The sequence below is a fragment of the Anomalospiza imberbis genome, chromosome 12 (genome assembly GCF_031753505.1).
Source record: "Anomalospiza imberbis isolate Cuckoo-Finch-1a 21T00152 chromosome 12, ASM3175350v1, whole genome shotgun sequence".
NCBI classification, from domain to species: Eukaryota; Metazoa; Chordata; class Aves; order Passeriformes; family Viduidae; genus Anomalospiza; species Anomalospiza imberbis.
The window spans coordinates 6,895,848-6,908,208 of NC_089692.1; the positions used below are offsets into that span (position 1 = coordinate 6,895,848).

Consider the following 12,361-nt stretch of genomic DNA (forward strand, 5'->3'; position numbering starts at 1 on the left):
AATGGAAAAAGAAGACTCAAAACTTAGGAAAACTCATCATGGACATGGGCTTTCCAGCCTGGCCTTGTCTCTGGCTCCCTCCTGCTTCAGGCAGTGTTGGGTGTGTTGCTAACTCCATTCCATAAGGGAGGAGAGTTGATGCTTTTGGTCAGGGTAGGAATACCAACAACACTGTGAACACTGAGCAGGATGGATAAGCCTCTTACCCCTTGGAGTGCCCAGCCTCAAAGCTAATAAGGCCCCTCTGCAGTAGATGCTGAGAACAGCTTTTTTCTCAACTTTAAAATTTATTTTCAAAAACTTTGTTTGCCTCTTGCCCCTAATTTTCCTTCACAACATACATTTGGGTTCCCAGGTTTTAGAACTCTTGTAAATGGGAATCTCCATTTTTTCTGGAAAGGCTGATTTAAATAGCAATCTTTCTGCCCTGATTTTAGTGTGTGTTCTCTGAACTCTTTTTCATATCCAGTAGTGTGCTCATCCTGCATAACAAAGGCAGGGGATGAGGCAACACATGGCCCTGAGACATACCATAGTATCTTTATTGAGAGCTGGAAGTTTTCTGACTCCTGAGGGTGGCAAATGATTTCATAAGCATTTCCAGGGGCATTTGTTGGGCTGGTGATACCATTAGCAGTTGGTGTCTAAATTTTCTTGTCTCGGTTTCAGTAAATTTAAATTGTACCAATCACCTTTGGTAAGTGTGCAGGGACTCTGAGTGACTGTACTGGGACTGGCAGCTCAGACTGGAGGTGGGAAAGCTGGAGGGGTGAAAGGGAGCAAAAGAAGTTTACAACTCCCTGAAACCAGTGGACCAGTGATAGGACAAGAGGACACAGTCTCTTGTCCTATCAAGACAAGATAGGACAAGTGGTGTCCTATCCACCAGGGGAGACTTAGGTTGGACATCAGGAAGAATTTCCCTAAAGAAAGGGTGATTAGACACTGGAATGGGCTGCCCAGGGAGGTGGTGGACTCACTATCACTGGTGTATTTGAGGAAAGATTGGATGTGGCACTCAGTGCCAAGGTCTGGTTGGCATGGAGGTGTTTGGTCATAGGTTGGACTCACTGGTCTCAGGGCTCCTTTCCCACATCATCGTGATTCTCTGATTCTGTGAGGTTGCACCTCCCCTGGCACTTCTGCACTGCAGTGGCTGCTGTTGGATCACAGGACACTGCAAATTCCTCATCCCCACTTCTGCCACCCCTGAGTTGAGCCAGGTGCTGTGTTTGCCATGGAGGATCCCAAGCAAGCCTCCCTCAGGGTGGGAACAGCAGAGTGCAGCAGCAGCTGGGTGCTGTGCCAAAGCAGGAATGGCAGGCACCACTCTGTGCCAGCACTACAGCTGGCAACAAACCAAACCCCCAGAGAAGTGTGAGACATGGCTATGGTAACTAAAACTGGCCCTGAAGAGGTTTTTTGAAGTTCTTACACAAAAGACAACACAGAGGGGTCATCTCTCCTCAGAACTAGAAATCTAGAGAATGCCACAGTTTAGAAAATGCAAACAAGAACTGCCAGAATGAGAAGGTGAAATACAGCTATTGGTGCTGTGACAGAAAATAGGAGACTCGATATCCAAGGGGAAATAGTTTATTCTATGTTGAGATGTCTGAAGGAAATGGACAACAACTGCACAGACCCAGTCCAATTAGGAAAAAAGATTTCATTTAATTGCTTTCCACAGATCTTGGTCTCTGAAAACCAGTCAAATGCAGAGCTAGAAAAGATAAAGGGCTGCCTCAGGGGTGAATAATTTCAGCAGAACTCATCTGAAGGAAGTTAAGTTGAACAACATAGGGACCTCCACGCAGAAGAAGATATATTTCTCCTCCAAGTTTACTTACTCTTAAGTATTTGCCAACTTTTTTCAATTAGTTTTCTCAGCTGAAAGAACTCTGGAATTGTGAAGCCTTGCAAAGACACATGATTAAATTGACTTCGACAGGTGAGGTTCAGAGCTCACTAAAAGGTCATGCAATTTAAACTGACAGGTATCACAGAAGACAACCTGACTAGCCCAATATATTTCCCCTGCTAGAAAAGCCAAGGACTTTTAGGTAACAGATTATCATGGATGCTGCCACCAAAAGTGATTTAACCTGGAGAGTAAGTGCAAAGTTCTAGGTATACAGACAGAGCTGGCTGCTGAGCCTGCCACTCCCTGTGTAATGGGAAATCATTCCATATTTTCTGCCCTGCTGTTCCCAGGCCCTTGCAGACACTCCAGTGCCAGGAACACCATACACTGATTCTGGATGCAGTGCAGTTTGCTCAGTGAGAGTCAGAGGACAGCCCAATCTGGCCCAGCTCCTGCTTCTCTCACCAGTGGTCATACCCTGATAACAAGAACAATCTAAACAGCCAGTGCATTCCCTCCTACAGGGAAGGTAACTAATTTCAAAGATTTTCTATCTCTCACTGAGGCTGCACTTCAGTAAATGCACAAAGACACATCATCAGGACACTTGCAGATATTTTAAACAATTTTTGTCTGTTTTACTAGTCCTGCTTAGACAGAGATGTACAGCCCCACTTAGGCAGAAAATTTAGTGCTCAGTGAGGATATGGGAAAGAGAACCAAAACCATCCAAGGCTTGTTTAAAACCCCTTATTTAGTAACATACCATCTGTTGTAAAGATGGTGAGACCTTCCTTAATTTTCTCTCAGGACAGGGATACAGCTGTCAAAAGGATACAGCCTGGCAAAAGGACCAAGGCAAGAGCTATGCAACTTTACACAGCCAGGATTCCATGGTGGAACAACAACACAACATCTTCCAACAAAGTGAGCTCCAACACCCTCCAGAGGTGCTCACAAAATGGAAATAATTGCTGTGAAATATTCACAGACCCACACAGCACATTTCTCCTTATCTCAATGTGATTGAAGCAACTGCAGGAACTGGTGAATGGTAGACCTGGATAACTGAGAGCTGCTTCACAGTTCCTCAGTTCCTGTATTTTGTGAACCAAATAAGCAGGTGGATCAAATATGCTTTCCTTGACTAGGATGCTATTTTCATTAGGTGTTTTTATTTATACACTTAGCTGCTCTGGACTCTGAGTGGCAGACAAAGTGTCTCAGAGATGAGTCAGGCTGCTCTCCTTGTAGCGCTAAATTACAGAGGGATTTTCAGTGCACACTGATTCCAGCAATATGAAAGGTCAGTACACACGGATCTCTGGCTCCAATGGGAGATGAGGAAATGCTTAAGCTTTTATCTTGTTTCCAAGTGCTTTGGGTTAAGCCTTACAAGTTTGCTGAAAGCTTTAGTGGCTTATATCTGCTGAATGATAGTGTTAAATCATGGCTGTAGGGGTGTCCTGCACAACACTGTTCGTGGCCAACTCACCAGCATTGCCTGCTGCCTGTGAGAAAAGCATCAGGAGGTAATAGGATTGGGAAGAGGGGCCCTATCATCTCTGCCTCCACTGGGTGAAACAGGAGCAACCATCCATGCAGGCTTAGCGTGCTAAGGTGCTTAGGCCACTTTTGGAGGAGAGACATGGCAGACTGCTTGAAGAACTAACAGGGACAGAGGGGAAAGGGGAGATGACAAAATTTAAAAAAGGTATCAAATGCTGCCAGAGAGAACAAACAAACACAGAAACAATTCCAGTGGCAAAGCTGCATGATGGGAGAGTGCACTGGCACACACCACTGGAAGTTGAAATAAATATGACCAAAGGATCTTAGTCCAGCAGTGAGGGGATGAGGGAGGGTGGAATGCACTTTGTGAGGACCTTCACTGTGTTTGTGCCTGTTTGCTGCTGAGATGCAGGATGATCTCACTGCTCATGTCAGCAGTTAGAAGTCATAGCATTCTATCTTAGAGGTAGCAGAGGATCCCCCTCAGCCCTGTGCAGGCTGGCAAGGTCAAAGCCAACCTAGAGGGAATAAATCTTCTCCCTTGAATGTCACAAAGCCAAAACCTGGCTGTTCACTCTGCCCTCAAACTCTAGAGCTGCTGTGTTCATTGTTTGCTTCTGCACTACTCCTTCAGGTCATGATTGCCACCAGATTTTGTGAAGCACAAGTTTAAAACAAACTAAAAGCTTTCCTGAATTTTTAGGAAGAAATGAAGTAGAAAAATCCTTTCTTTCCTGATTGCAACAGCCCTGGCATTCCCCACAGATCATGCTCACCCTCAGAGACCTTGCATTTCTATTATTAGCATCACTGGCTTTTGCATTCTATCTTTACATTTCAGCTCTGGGTTGTATCATGGGACTACTCAAAATTTCTGCTTCCTTTTCATTTCATAAATAAACATGCATGGGCAAAATCCCCAAGCACTCTTTATATGCATGAAACTGATTCACCAACAAATAGCAATTTTGCTATGAAAACTGATATTTAGCTTTTTCTGTTGCTGCCTCTGCAAATGGAGAGCAGTGACTTTTATTTTGTGTGTGTATTATTTCTCACTAACACCATTTTTCGGTATAGCTTTCAGTAGCTGACTAAAAACTGGCAAAACCTTCAAGATAATTGTTTTATGGTAATAACACAAGTGATTACACGTTCTAAAGCCAAACAAGTGCTGAGAAATTCTCTGCTTGTCTGAAATGAGGTTTCGCTGGTAAGCCCTCCCTTACCACCAGCTCCAGGAGAAGAAGGAAAGCTGATGAGTTTCAAGCACTCCTGCTCTGACCAGTCAGTGCCAGTGCAGTTCCCCTGACTGGTGCTGAACTGCTCCTGTTTCGGGGAGCATCAGGGAAAGGAGAATGAGCCCCCCTTCCAGTCAGTTATGTGATGGACAAAGCTGCTCTCTGTGCCCCAGGTGGCAGGGCTGTGCTCCTGTGCTGACTGGGGAAATAACCAAATTCTGCCACTGTTCCCCTGGCTAAAAACCCCCACCCAGTGCAGTTCTGTTCAGAATACTACACGAGGAGCTCTAGGAAACACAGGCCTGAGCCTTTTCCCAACCCGTGGCGTGAGCTCAGGGGCACAGCTCACACACAGAGGTGACCCTGGGCATCTTGCCAGCACTGACCCAAGCTCTCCAGCCACACAGGGCACTGCAGGGACAGTGGAGATTCTTCTGCTCGTGGGCACAGCTGCTCCTGGAGCAGCGAGAGCCACCTGGCACAACCACAGAGTGTTTAACACAATTCCTTCCCTCCTGTTCTGCAGGAGGAGCAATGAAATCTGCAGTGTAATGTATTCAGCAAAGTTTAAAAGATAAATGCTGATGGCATTTCCACTCACTGTTAATATTAGAAAGCTGGGGAAGACTCCCTCTCCTGAGGTGAACCACTGCAAATCAGGAATATTTTAAATCAAAAGAGACACAGGGCCATCTTGCAGTGAACTCTAAATTACAGGGAATTGACACATGCTGAATTTAGGGATCCTGTTTAGCCCAACTCTGCCTTCAAGGTAAGGTGAGGTGTTCAATGCCATGCCACACTTGGATTGCAGCTGAATTCTTTTCTGGAAGGATCTGACAATCCTATCCTTTCTCTGTTTTCTCTATAGAGCTATTTCAAACCTATAGGACAGAGCTTACAGATGTCCTTTTAGCAACAGTATCTTTCTAACATTGAGAAAAAGAAAAGTGTAATTTTTTGTTTTCTTCTTTTTAATGATCAAAGTCAACATTCATTTTTGTATGGGAATGTGTGGGTATACTAAAATGATATTTGCTTTGCCTGAAATTTACCTGTGTATGTAATATTTATAGCAAACATGTTTTTATCAGAAACAGGTAATTAGAAAACATTTCAAAGACACTGCTGGAATATGCCATGAAGACTTTCCTACTGCAGCTGTGATTGAGAAAGAATTCTGGTCTCAGGAACTCCAGGAAACCAGAGGAACTCCCCAGCTTTCTGGGATTTCTGATTCGGACAGTGGCAAGTAAAGTGGAAGCCAAGCTATTCCCTCTAAATGGCCAAAGGGCTGAGGGAGTGGAGAAGTGGGGAAGGGAAGCTGAGCATTGCCATTTGACAAGTAAATTCCAGAACTGTCTGATGGGGGCTTTAATTGTCAACTGATAAACCTTGGAGTTGTGTTTGTCCTCTTTCCTGCAAGGGGCCCCACAGGAGAGCGACAAGCACCACCTCCTTCTTTAAACAAAAAGGGGGAACTGTGGATATTCTCAGTTCAGTCAGAGAGAAAAGGAGAGATTACTACCAGGCTGGGCTGGGAGAGAGTTGGAAAGGAATGTAAATAATTCTCTAATCTGTCTTGTTGTTCACATTGTTTATAGATATGTTCTGCCACCGTGCATCATTCAGTGCACACCAATGGTGTGAGATGTTTTTGCTTTATGACCAATGAAATTAGTCTGCACAATGTTCCCTATAAATAGAGTGGTGTATTTGAAATAAATCAGTTTTCCTTCTCATCTTCTGAGTTGGAGTCTTCATTATTCCTGTCCTGCCTCAACAGCAACACAGAACCTCAATAAACAGCAGAAGTGACAGTGCTGACATTTTGCACATCTGTGGAAAGCACAGAAATTTCTGCACAGAACCCTGAGAAGGAGAGAAAGAGTGGAATTTCAAGGTGAAATTTTGCCTTATGTCCATGAGGCCTTGGAGCACTCATCAGGTGTAGCTTTAATGCAATAAGAAAGGAGGCAGCTCCTTTACTCTTAGGGCTCACTGTCAGCACTGATGAGCAGCTTCCTGCCAAGGGCTTTCCCAGGCACACACTCAGAGCAGGGCACTGGGAGGCCTGGAGGTGCTGAGCCCCTGGGGGCTGGACACAACTGAACATTTAGAGATGTTTCTTTTTGGTCCAGGCTCTGCTTTGGGACCTTCACCCCTTCACCCCCCTCTCACTAAGGTGAAAAATGAAATAAAAATGCTTCAATACAACTCTGAAAGGAGCACATTGAGCAGGAAACTGGCTGCAGCAATTTAATGAGAGGACAAGGGCAAGGTGGGATTAGGATCCAATCCTTCTCAGGGCCAAAGAGTGTTTTTGGAAGATGCAGGGAGCTGTGCCTGGGAAGGGCTGCCCGGAGTTTTGCTGCATGTTTCACTCAGGACATGGCTGAGGTTGCTCTAAATGGATGCAGAAGCCACCAAAGCATCTGTCATTCCTCCAAAAGGTACTGAATTTCAGAGCAAGCTGCTCAATCTAACACAATACAGTCAAGGAAAGCAGACTGGAAGCCTTTAACATGATTTGCTGCATTCACCTTTAGGTAATTCATAAGCAAATATTCTCTATAAAACCTTTGGAGCCTGTCATTCACTCACATGGAAAGAAAAGGGCTGTGAAACGGCCACAATTTGGAGGTTCCAAGAGAAAACTATCAAAAAAAAAAGTGATCTTGAAGAGAGGAGTTGTCACAAACCATAAATCCAAACAGTCCTTCATGTCACAGATCCTCACATCCCATTGCTCAGGGCCAGTGAGTGCTTCACCAGCAGCCCAGCTCACACAGGCCTGCTGGGGCCAGAGGCTGCAGGCTGAATTTAAAAATACATCTCTGACCTGGTCAAACTGTTTTGTCTAAGGAAACAACATTTCCTCAGAGCAGAGCCATTAATCCAGTAAGTGTAATTAAAGCATTTGCACAAGTCTGAACTAATTTCTCTGTTTACAGAACAGATTGGATAAATATCCCTGTGAGAGGCAGAAAATTCATTACAACAACAGCTTAGGTCCCTGTATTTCTAAGCTGTCCTGATATGAGGAAATTACTTTGGTACCCTAACAAATATATCATTTCAGTAAGCTCTTAATGTAAAAGCACTGTGGAAATAATGTCAGCAGCCTTGTGATGACTAATAAATAGGCTGATGTACATCCAGCTGCACATAATAAACCTTTGGAGAGCCTAATGTCATCATAAGCCAAAGGAAAAGGTATCACAAGATTACAACCCAGCTTTTATACACAGGCATAACACTTCACTCATATTAATACTCATTCTTCTCCTTATTCTCCCCAGATTGCTGCCCTTGCTGGCTCCACTGGCAGTCCTCTGAGCTGGTGCCTCGTGACACTCCCAGCTCTTTCTGGGCTTTGAACTTTCTCAGCAGCAAATGCTGGAGCTGCTGCATTGCTGGATGAAGCTTTTTACTTGCACTTTAGACAAAATTTTGATATTCTGGGTGCTGTGTGAGGACTGAAACTCCCAGGGCTCCATTCAGCCAGCAGGGACAGGGAGGGGGTGACTGGGCTGGTGCTGGGGTGCAGGGGTGCCACCCACACCTCACACCAGGCACTGAAGGACTGTGGAACAGGAGGGATGTGTCCCTTCAGCCTCCTGGTTCAAGACAAAGGCACTACTTAAAACCGCAGCTGTGCAATTTTGATTCCCTTACAGGAACAAGAGAGAAAACCCCTAAAGTGAGGTGTGCTCCAAAACCATGTGATACGAGTTGTAAGGACATACAACCATATGGTGTAACTTTAAGTCCAGGGGGTACTAAAAGTGGAAGAACATACCTCAGTACCAATCTCCTGAGCATCCAAAAGTGCATGTTTGAATTCAGCACAGCTGCAGATTAGGGAATTAGGAAGGATGCTGGCTGTCAGTTCACATTTTTTAAATGACTGATATTTTTTTTCCTGTAAACCTCTGATTATAAATGGGTTTCACTATGACACAGACTTTTGGAATGGAGAATGTTCCCAAATTCTCTTTCCTTTCCAAGTTTCTGTTGAGTATTAACAAATTTCTGTACATTCCAATCTCACAGGAAAAATCTATTTGAGCAACATCTTTTCCTGTCCTTATTTTAAAAGATATCAAACAAATATAGCTACTGTTGCTGAGCAGAAGCATTTAACATTTAATGTGTATTCTTCATCTTTAGTCTCCGGGGTGTTAAGGTATATGGTAAACAAGAACACATCCAGCTCTTCCCACCACTCCACACACTTCTGTTGTGCTCCTATTTCCACAGCTTCAGGTCTTGTCCTGGACACTCTTTGCCGTGGGAGGTTGTGGGAAGGGAGACTCCCTCCCAAAGTAGGTAGCCGTGGTGCCTTGCTGGCTGCTTCCTGAGAGCCTCCTGCTGTCCCTGACAAGGGATGGGATGGTGAAAGTCAGCCAGCAACTGCTGGTGTTTTCAGGTTTGTATTTTCTGACATCCTGTTTCTTGCCCAGCTGCACCGCTTGAGCTGTGAGCTGGCAGCTGAACACCTTGTTAGGAGATGCTGTCTTGGAGGAGAATGATTTTTGTAGTCTCACAGCAGCCAGATTAAACTGCTGCTAAAGCACCCTTGCAATTCCAAAATCACTGTCTCTTTAGTTTGCATACAATAAAGGCATCAACAAAACACACTACAGGCAGAGACAGCCAGCCCTGGGAATAGCATGGCAGCCCTTGAAGTCCTTGAAGTGGTAATTGCACGACCTCTTTATTTATACATTTGGGTCCATATATCAGTTCTCCACAGGAATCCTGGAGAATTTTAAGTGGCTCTTGTTAATACAGTGAAGAGATAGGCTGATTACCTTGTGCTCATTAGAAGTGTACAAGGCTACCAGAGATAATTGGAGAGCTCTGTGAAATATTTGCCTTTCTCAGGTTGCAAATATTGTAGAAGCTCATTAGTTTACCCTGCTATTGCCCATTGACTCACTAACCAGGGGTTTGCAACCTGAAAGGACAGTGGATGAATTCCTAATAAAACAGGGCAAAGTAGTGCTCCTATTTCTGCAGCTTTACTGCACTAAACAAACCTTCTGGTACACTTTTGTCTGTGCAACAGACAAGGCACCATGAGTGAGGAAACCGAGGTAAAAGAGGATTCAACTTGATGCCATATCAACAGAGTTAATAAAAGTGCTAATAAAAAGGGCTCTGCAAATGTGAAGAAGAAAAGCAAAACTTCTTTATTTTGTATTTATGATTCATTTCAGGCAGGAGAGTAGTGAAACTAATTTAGTGTGAAATAGTTTTGTGTCAATGTTCGCCCATGAGTTGCACTGACACATTCACACAGGTACAGGTATGCAAAGAGATCAGTGTATTCACATTCCCATCACAGTGGATCCAAAGGCTGTACAAGGAGAACAGGGACATGCAGCTGCACCACCCCATCAGAATCTGCAGCATGTCCTTGAGTGAGGCTGGACAGCCAGGCTGGCTCTGGACACAGAGGAATCTCCTCTCCCTGTGAGCACAAACAGCTCTCCCTGACACAGAGCCGTGATACTTCTGCCCCAAAGAACCATCCCACCACCTCATGGTCTCCTTCTGAACAGCACTGAAGCACCAAAGGAGCCTGTGTAGAGCAGCCCTCCTCTGTGGGCTTCTGACAGACACACTCCAACTTACACCATTGCACCTTAAACACTGCAAGCAAATCACCTGCCCCTGATCCCAGTGCCACTCACTGGTTCTGAATCACCTGCACCTGATCCCAGTGCCACTCACTGGTTCTGAATCACCTGCCCCTGATCCCAGTGCCACTCACTGGTTCTGAATACAGCAGGTATTTGAATACAAACTCTAAGCTTGATTAATCTCAAACTATTGATAGGAAAAGGAGGGAGGAACTCTCAGCTGAACTGGAAGTCTTTCTAATTGGCCTGTGGCAATTGCATTATAACACAAAATCTTAAAAAGAGCCCTCCAGAAATGCTAGTACCATTTAAAAAACCCTGTAGTTTCGTGGCACAATTTAGTTCTAAATGATTATATAATTACATTTGTGAACGTAATCCTGTGGGGTATTATTCTAATTATAGACCACAATCCTTCTTAGCAGCTTTCAGAGAAATAATTTGTGTAATGAAATGAAGGTTTCCAGCTGCAGCAAACAAACCAATCTCAAACCTATTTTGCAAATGACAGGCTACCCTTAATGGTGTGATCCAGCTTGGATCAATCCACTGACTCTGTATTTGCCTGGATTTTGGGGGATTCCTTGTTCCAGAGCAGAAAATGGCTGAGGGCAGCATGCTACCTGCAGAACCCAAGATGTGCTCTAAGATTATAAATAGTGCAACAAAAAAATTAAAACTGAGGCCCCAGCTATTGCATCCAAGTGTGAAGTAGCACCACTCCCAAGTGCTGTTGTACACAGAGGCTGAAGACAAGGGACTCCTGTTCTTGGGGACATGTTTATTCTGATGATAAAAATGAAACTTTGCTCAAAGAAGCTTCTCTATAAACTCCAAACTGCATTGCAGAGCAATGAATGCACTTGAAAAGGAAACACACAGTAACTCCAAATAGGTGCAGCAGCCTTCACCTGTCTAAACTGGAATCTTTCCTGATACTAAATGTCTCTGTAGACATTCCAATGCCACTGATCAGTTCTTCATGGTGCTGTTATCTGAGCCCTGGGATAAAATCTGTTCACTGTCCCAAAACTACCACCAGTCATTAGCTGACACAGAGAGCAGGTACAAAGCAGCCCTTTACTGCAGCCTGCTTCCTAACAGGTTGTCCTGAGGACACATCTGCACTCCTCTTGCCATGTGAGCCACCTTGTTTTGTCAGAAGCTTCCTGAGACTGTGTCCAGCTTCCCTTCTACTGCTTTTTGTATAACACCTTTATGCAACCCCTCACCCAAGAAAACAAGGCAGATTATGCCAGTGCAGAGGTCTTGGAGCATCCTGCGAGGACAGAGGTTTACAGAAGCTGGAAACAAAAGGCACACCCCAAGCAAGTAACTCTACCTTCATGCAAGAGGAGGATGTTGGTGTTTGGCCAGGAGTGCACTGGGAACAGAGCTGGACTGCAGCTGCTCCCCAGACTTGTGCCTTCCTGCAGCACTATAAATCTGTGACTGGGCAGATAATGGGTGTGTCCCTCCAGCGGTTTCCACTGAGGAAAGATGAGCAGAGAGTACTCGGAGGAATAGAGAAAACACAGGCTGAACTTATTCAATTTGACCTGTATATTTTGGGCTGAAGCTTACACATTAATGCACTGGGGGACACTGCATAAAAATTCTGTTCTTACTTGATTCTTCCTGAGGCTTTTTTATCCTTACTTCCTTAAGACACCAACCAGTAGACTATCACTTTTTTTGGCTCAACATTGTTATAAATGTTGATTATTAGTGTTATTATTACTTATAACTTTGATCTGCTATAAAATCAGAGTACTCACACTAGAACCAACACACAGGACGGCTGTGCCTGTGCCGTCCAAGAAAAAGGGATGTGACACAAGAACATCTGGAAATTACCAGCACATGCTGTACCTTTAGTCAAGCATGCTTGCTAGGCCAGGGCAAGAAAACAGATATGCCTATTTTATGTAGCTCTTCTTTTACAATAATAGTGTTTGTAGAATTGGTAGTCAGTTTGAATTGTGTTCTGTACACTGCATTATATATGCAAATTAATTCCTATTAATCTTTATAATGTTAAGCTCCTGCTAAAAATGTTCATTTAAGAAGTGCCTTTGTTCTTCTGTCTCCCT

The 12,361-nt window shown here is 44.3% G+C and overlaps 1 long non-coding RNA gene across 1 annotated transcript; it reads right to left on the bottom strand.

Moving 5' to 3' along the window:
- Positions 1 to 8,388: 8,388 nt before the first annotated feature.
- Positions 8,389 to 12,011, bottom strand: LOC137481111 (uncharacterized). Its single transcript, XR_011003331.1, has 2 exons — positions 11,611 to 12,011; positions 8,389 to 9,381 (listed from the first exon to the last, which is right to left on the bottom strand). It is a non-coding gene; the product is annotated as an uncharacterized lncRNA (long non-coding RNA).
- Positions 12,012 to 12,361: the final 350 nt, after the last annotated feature.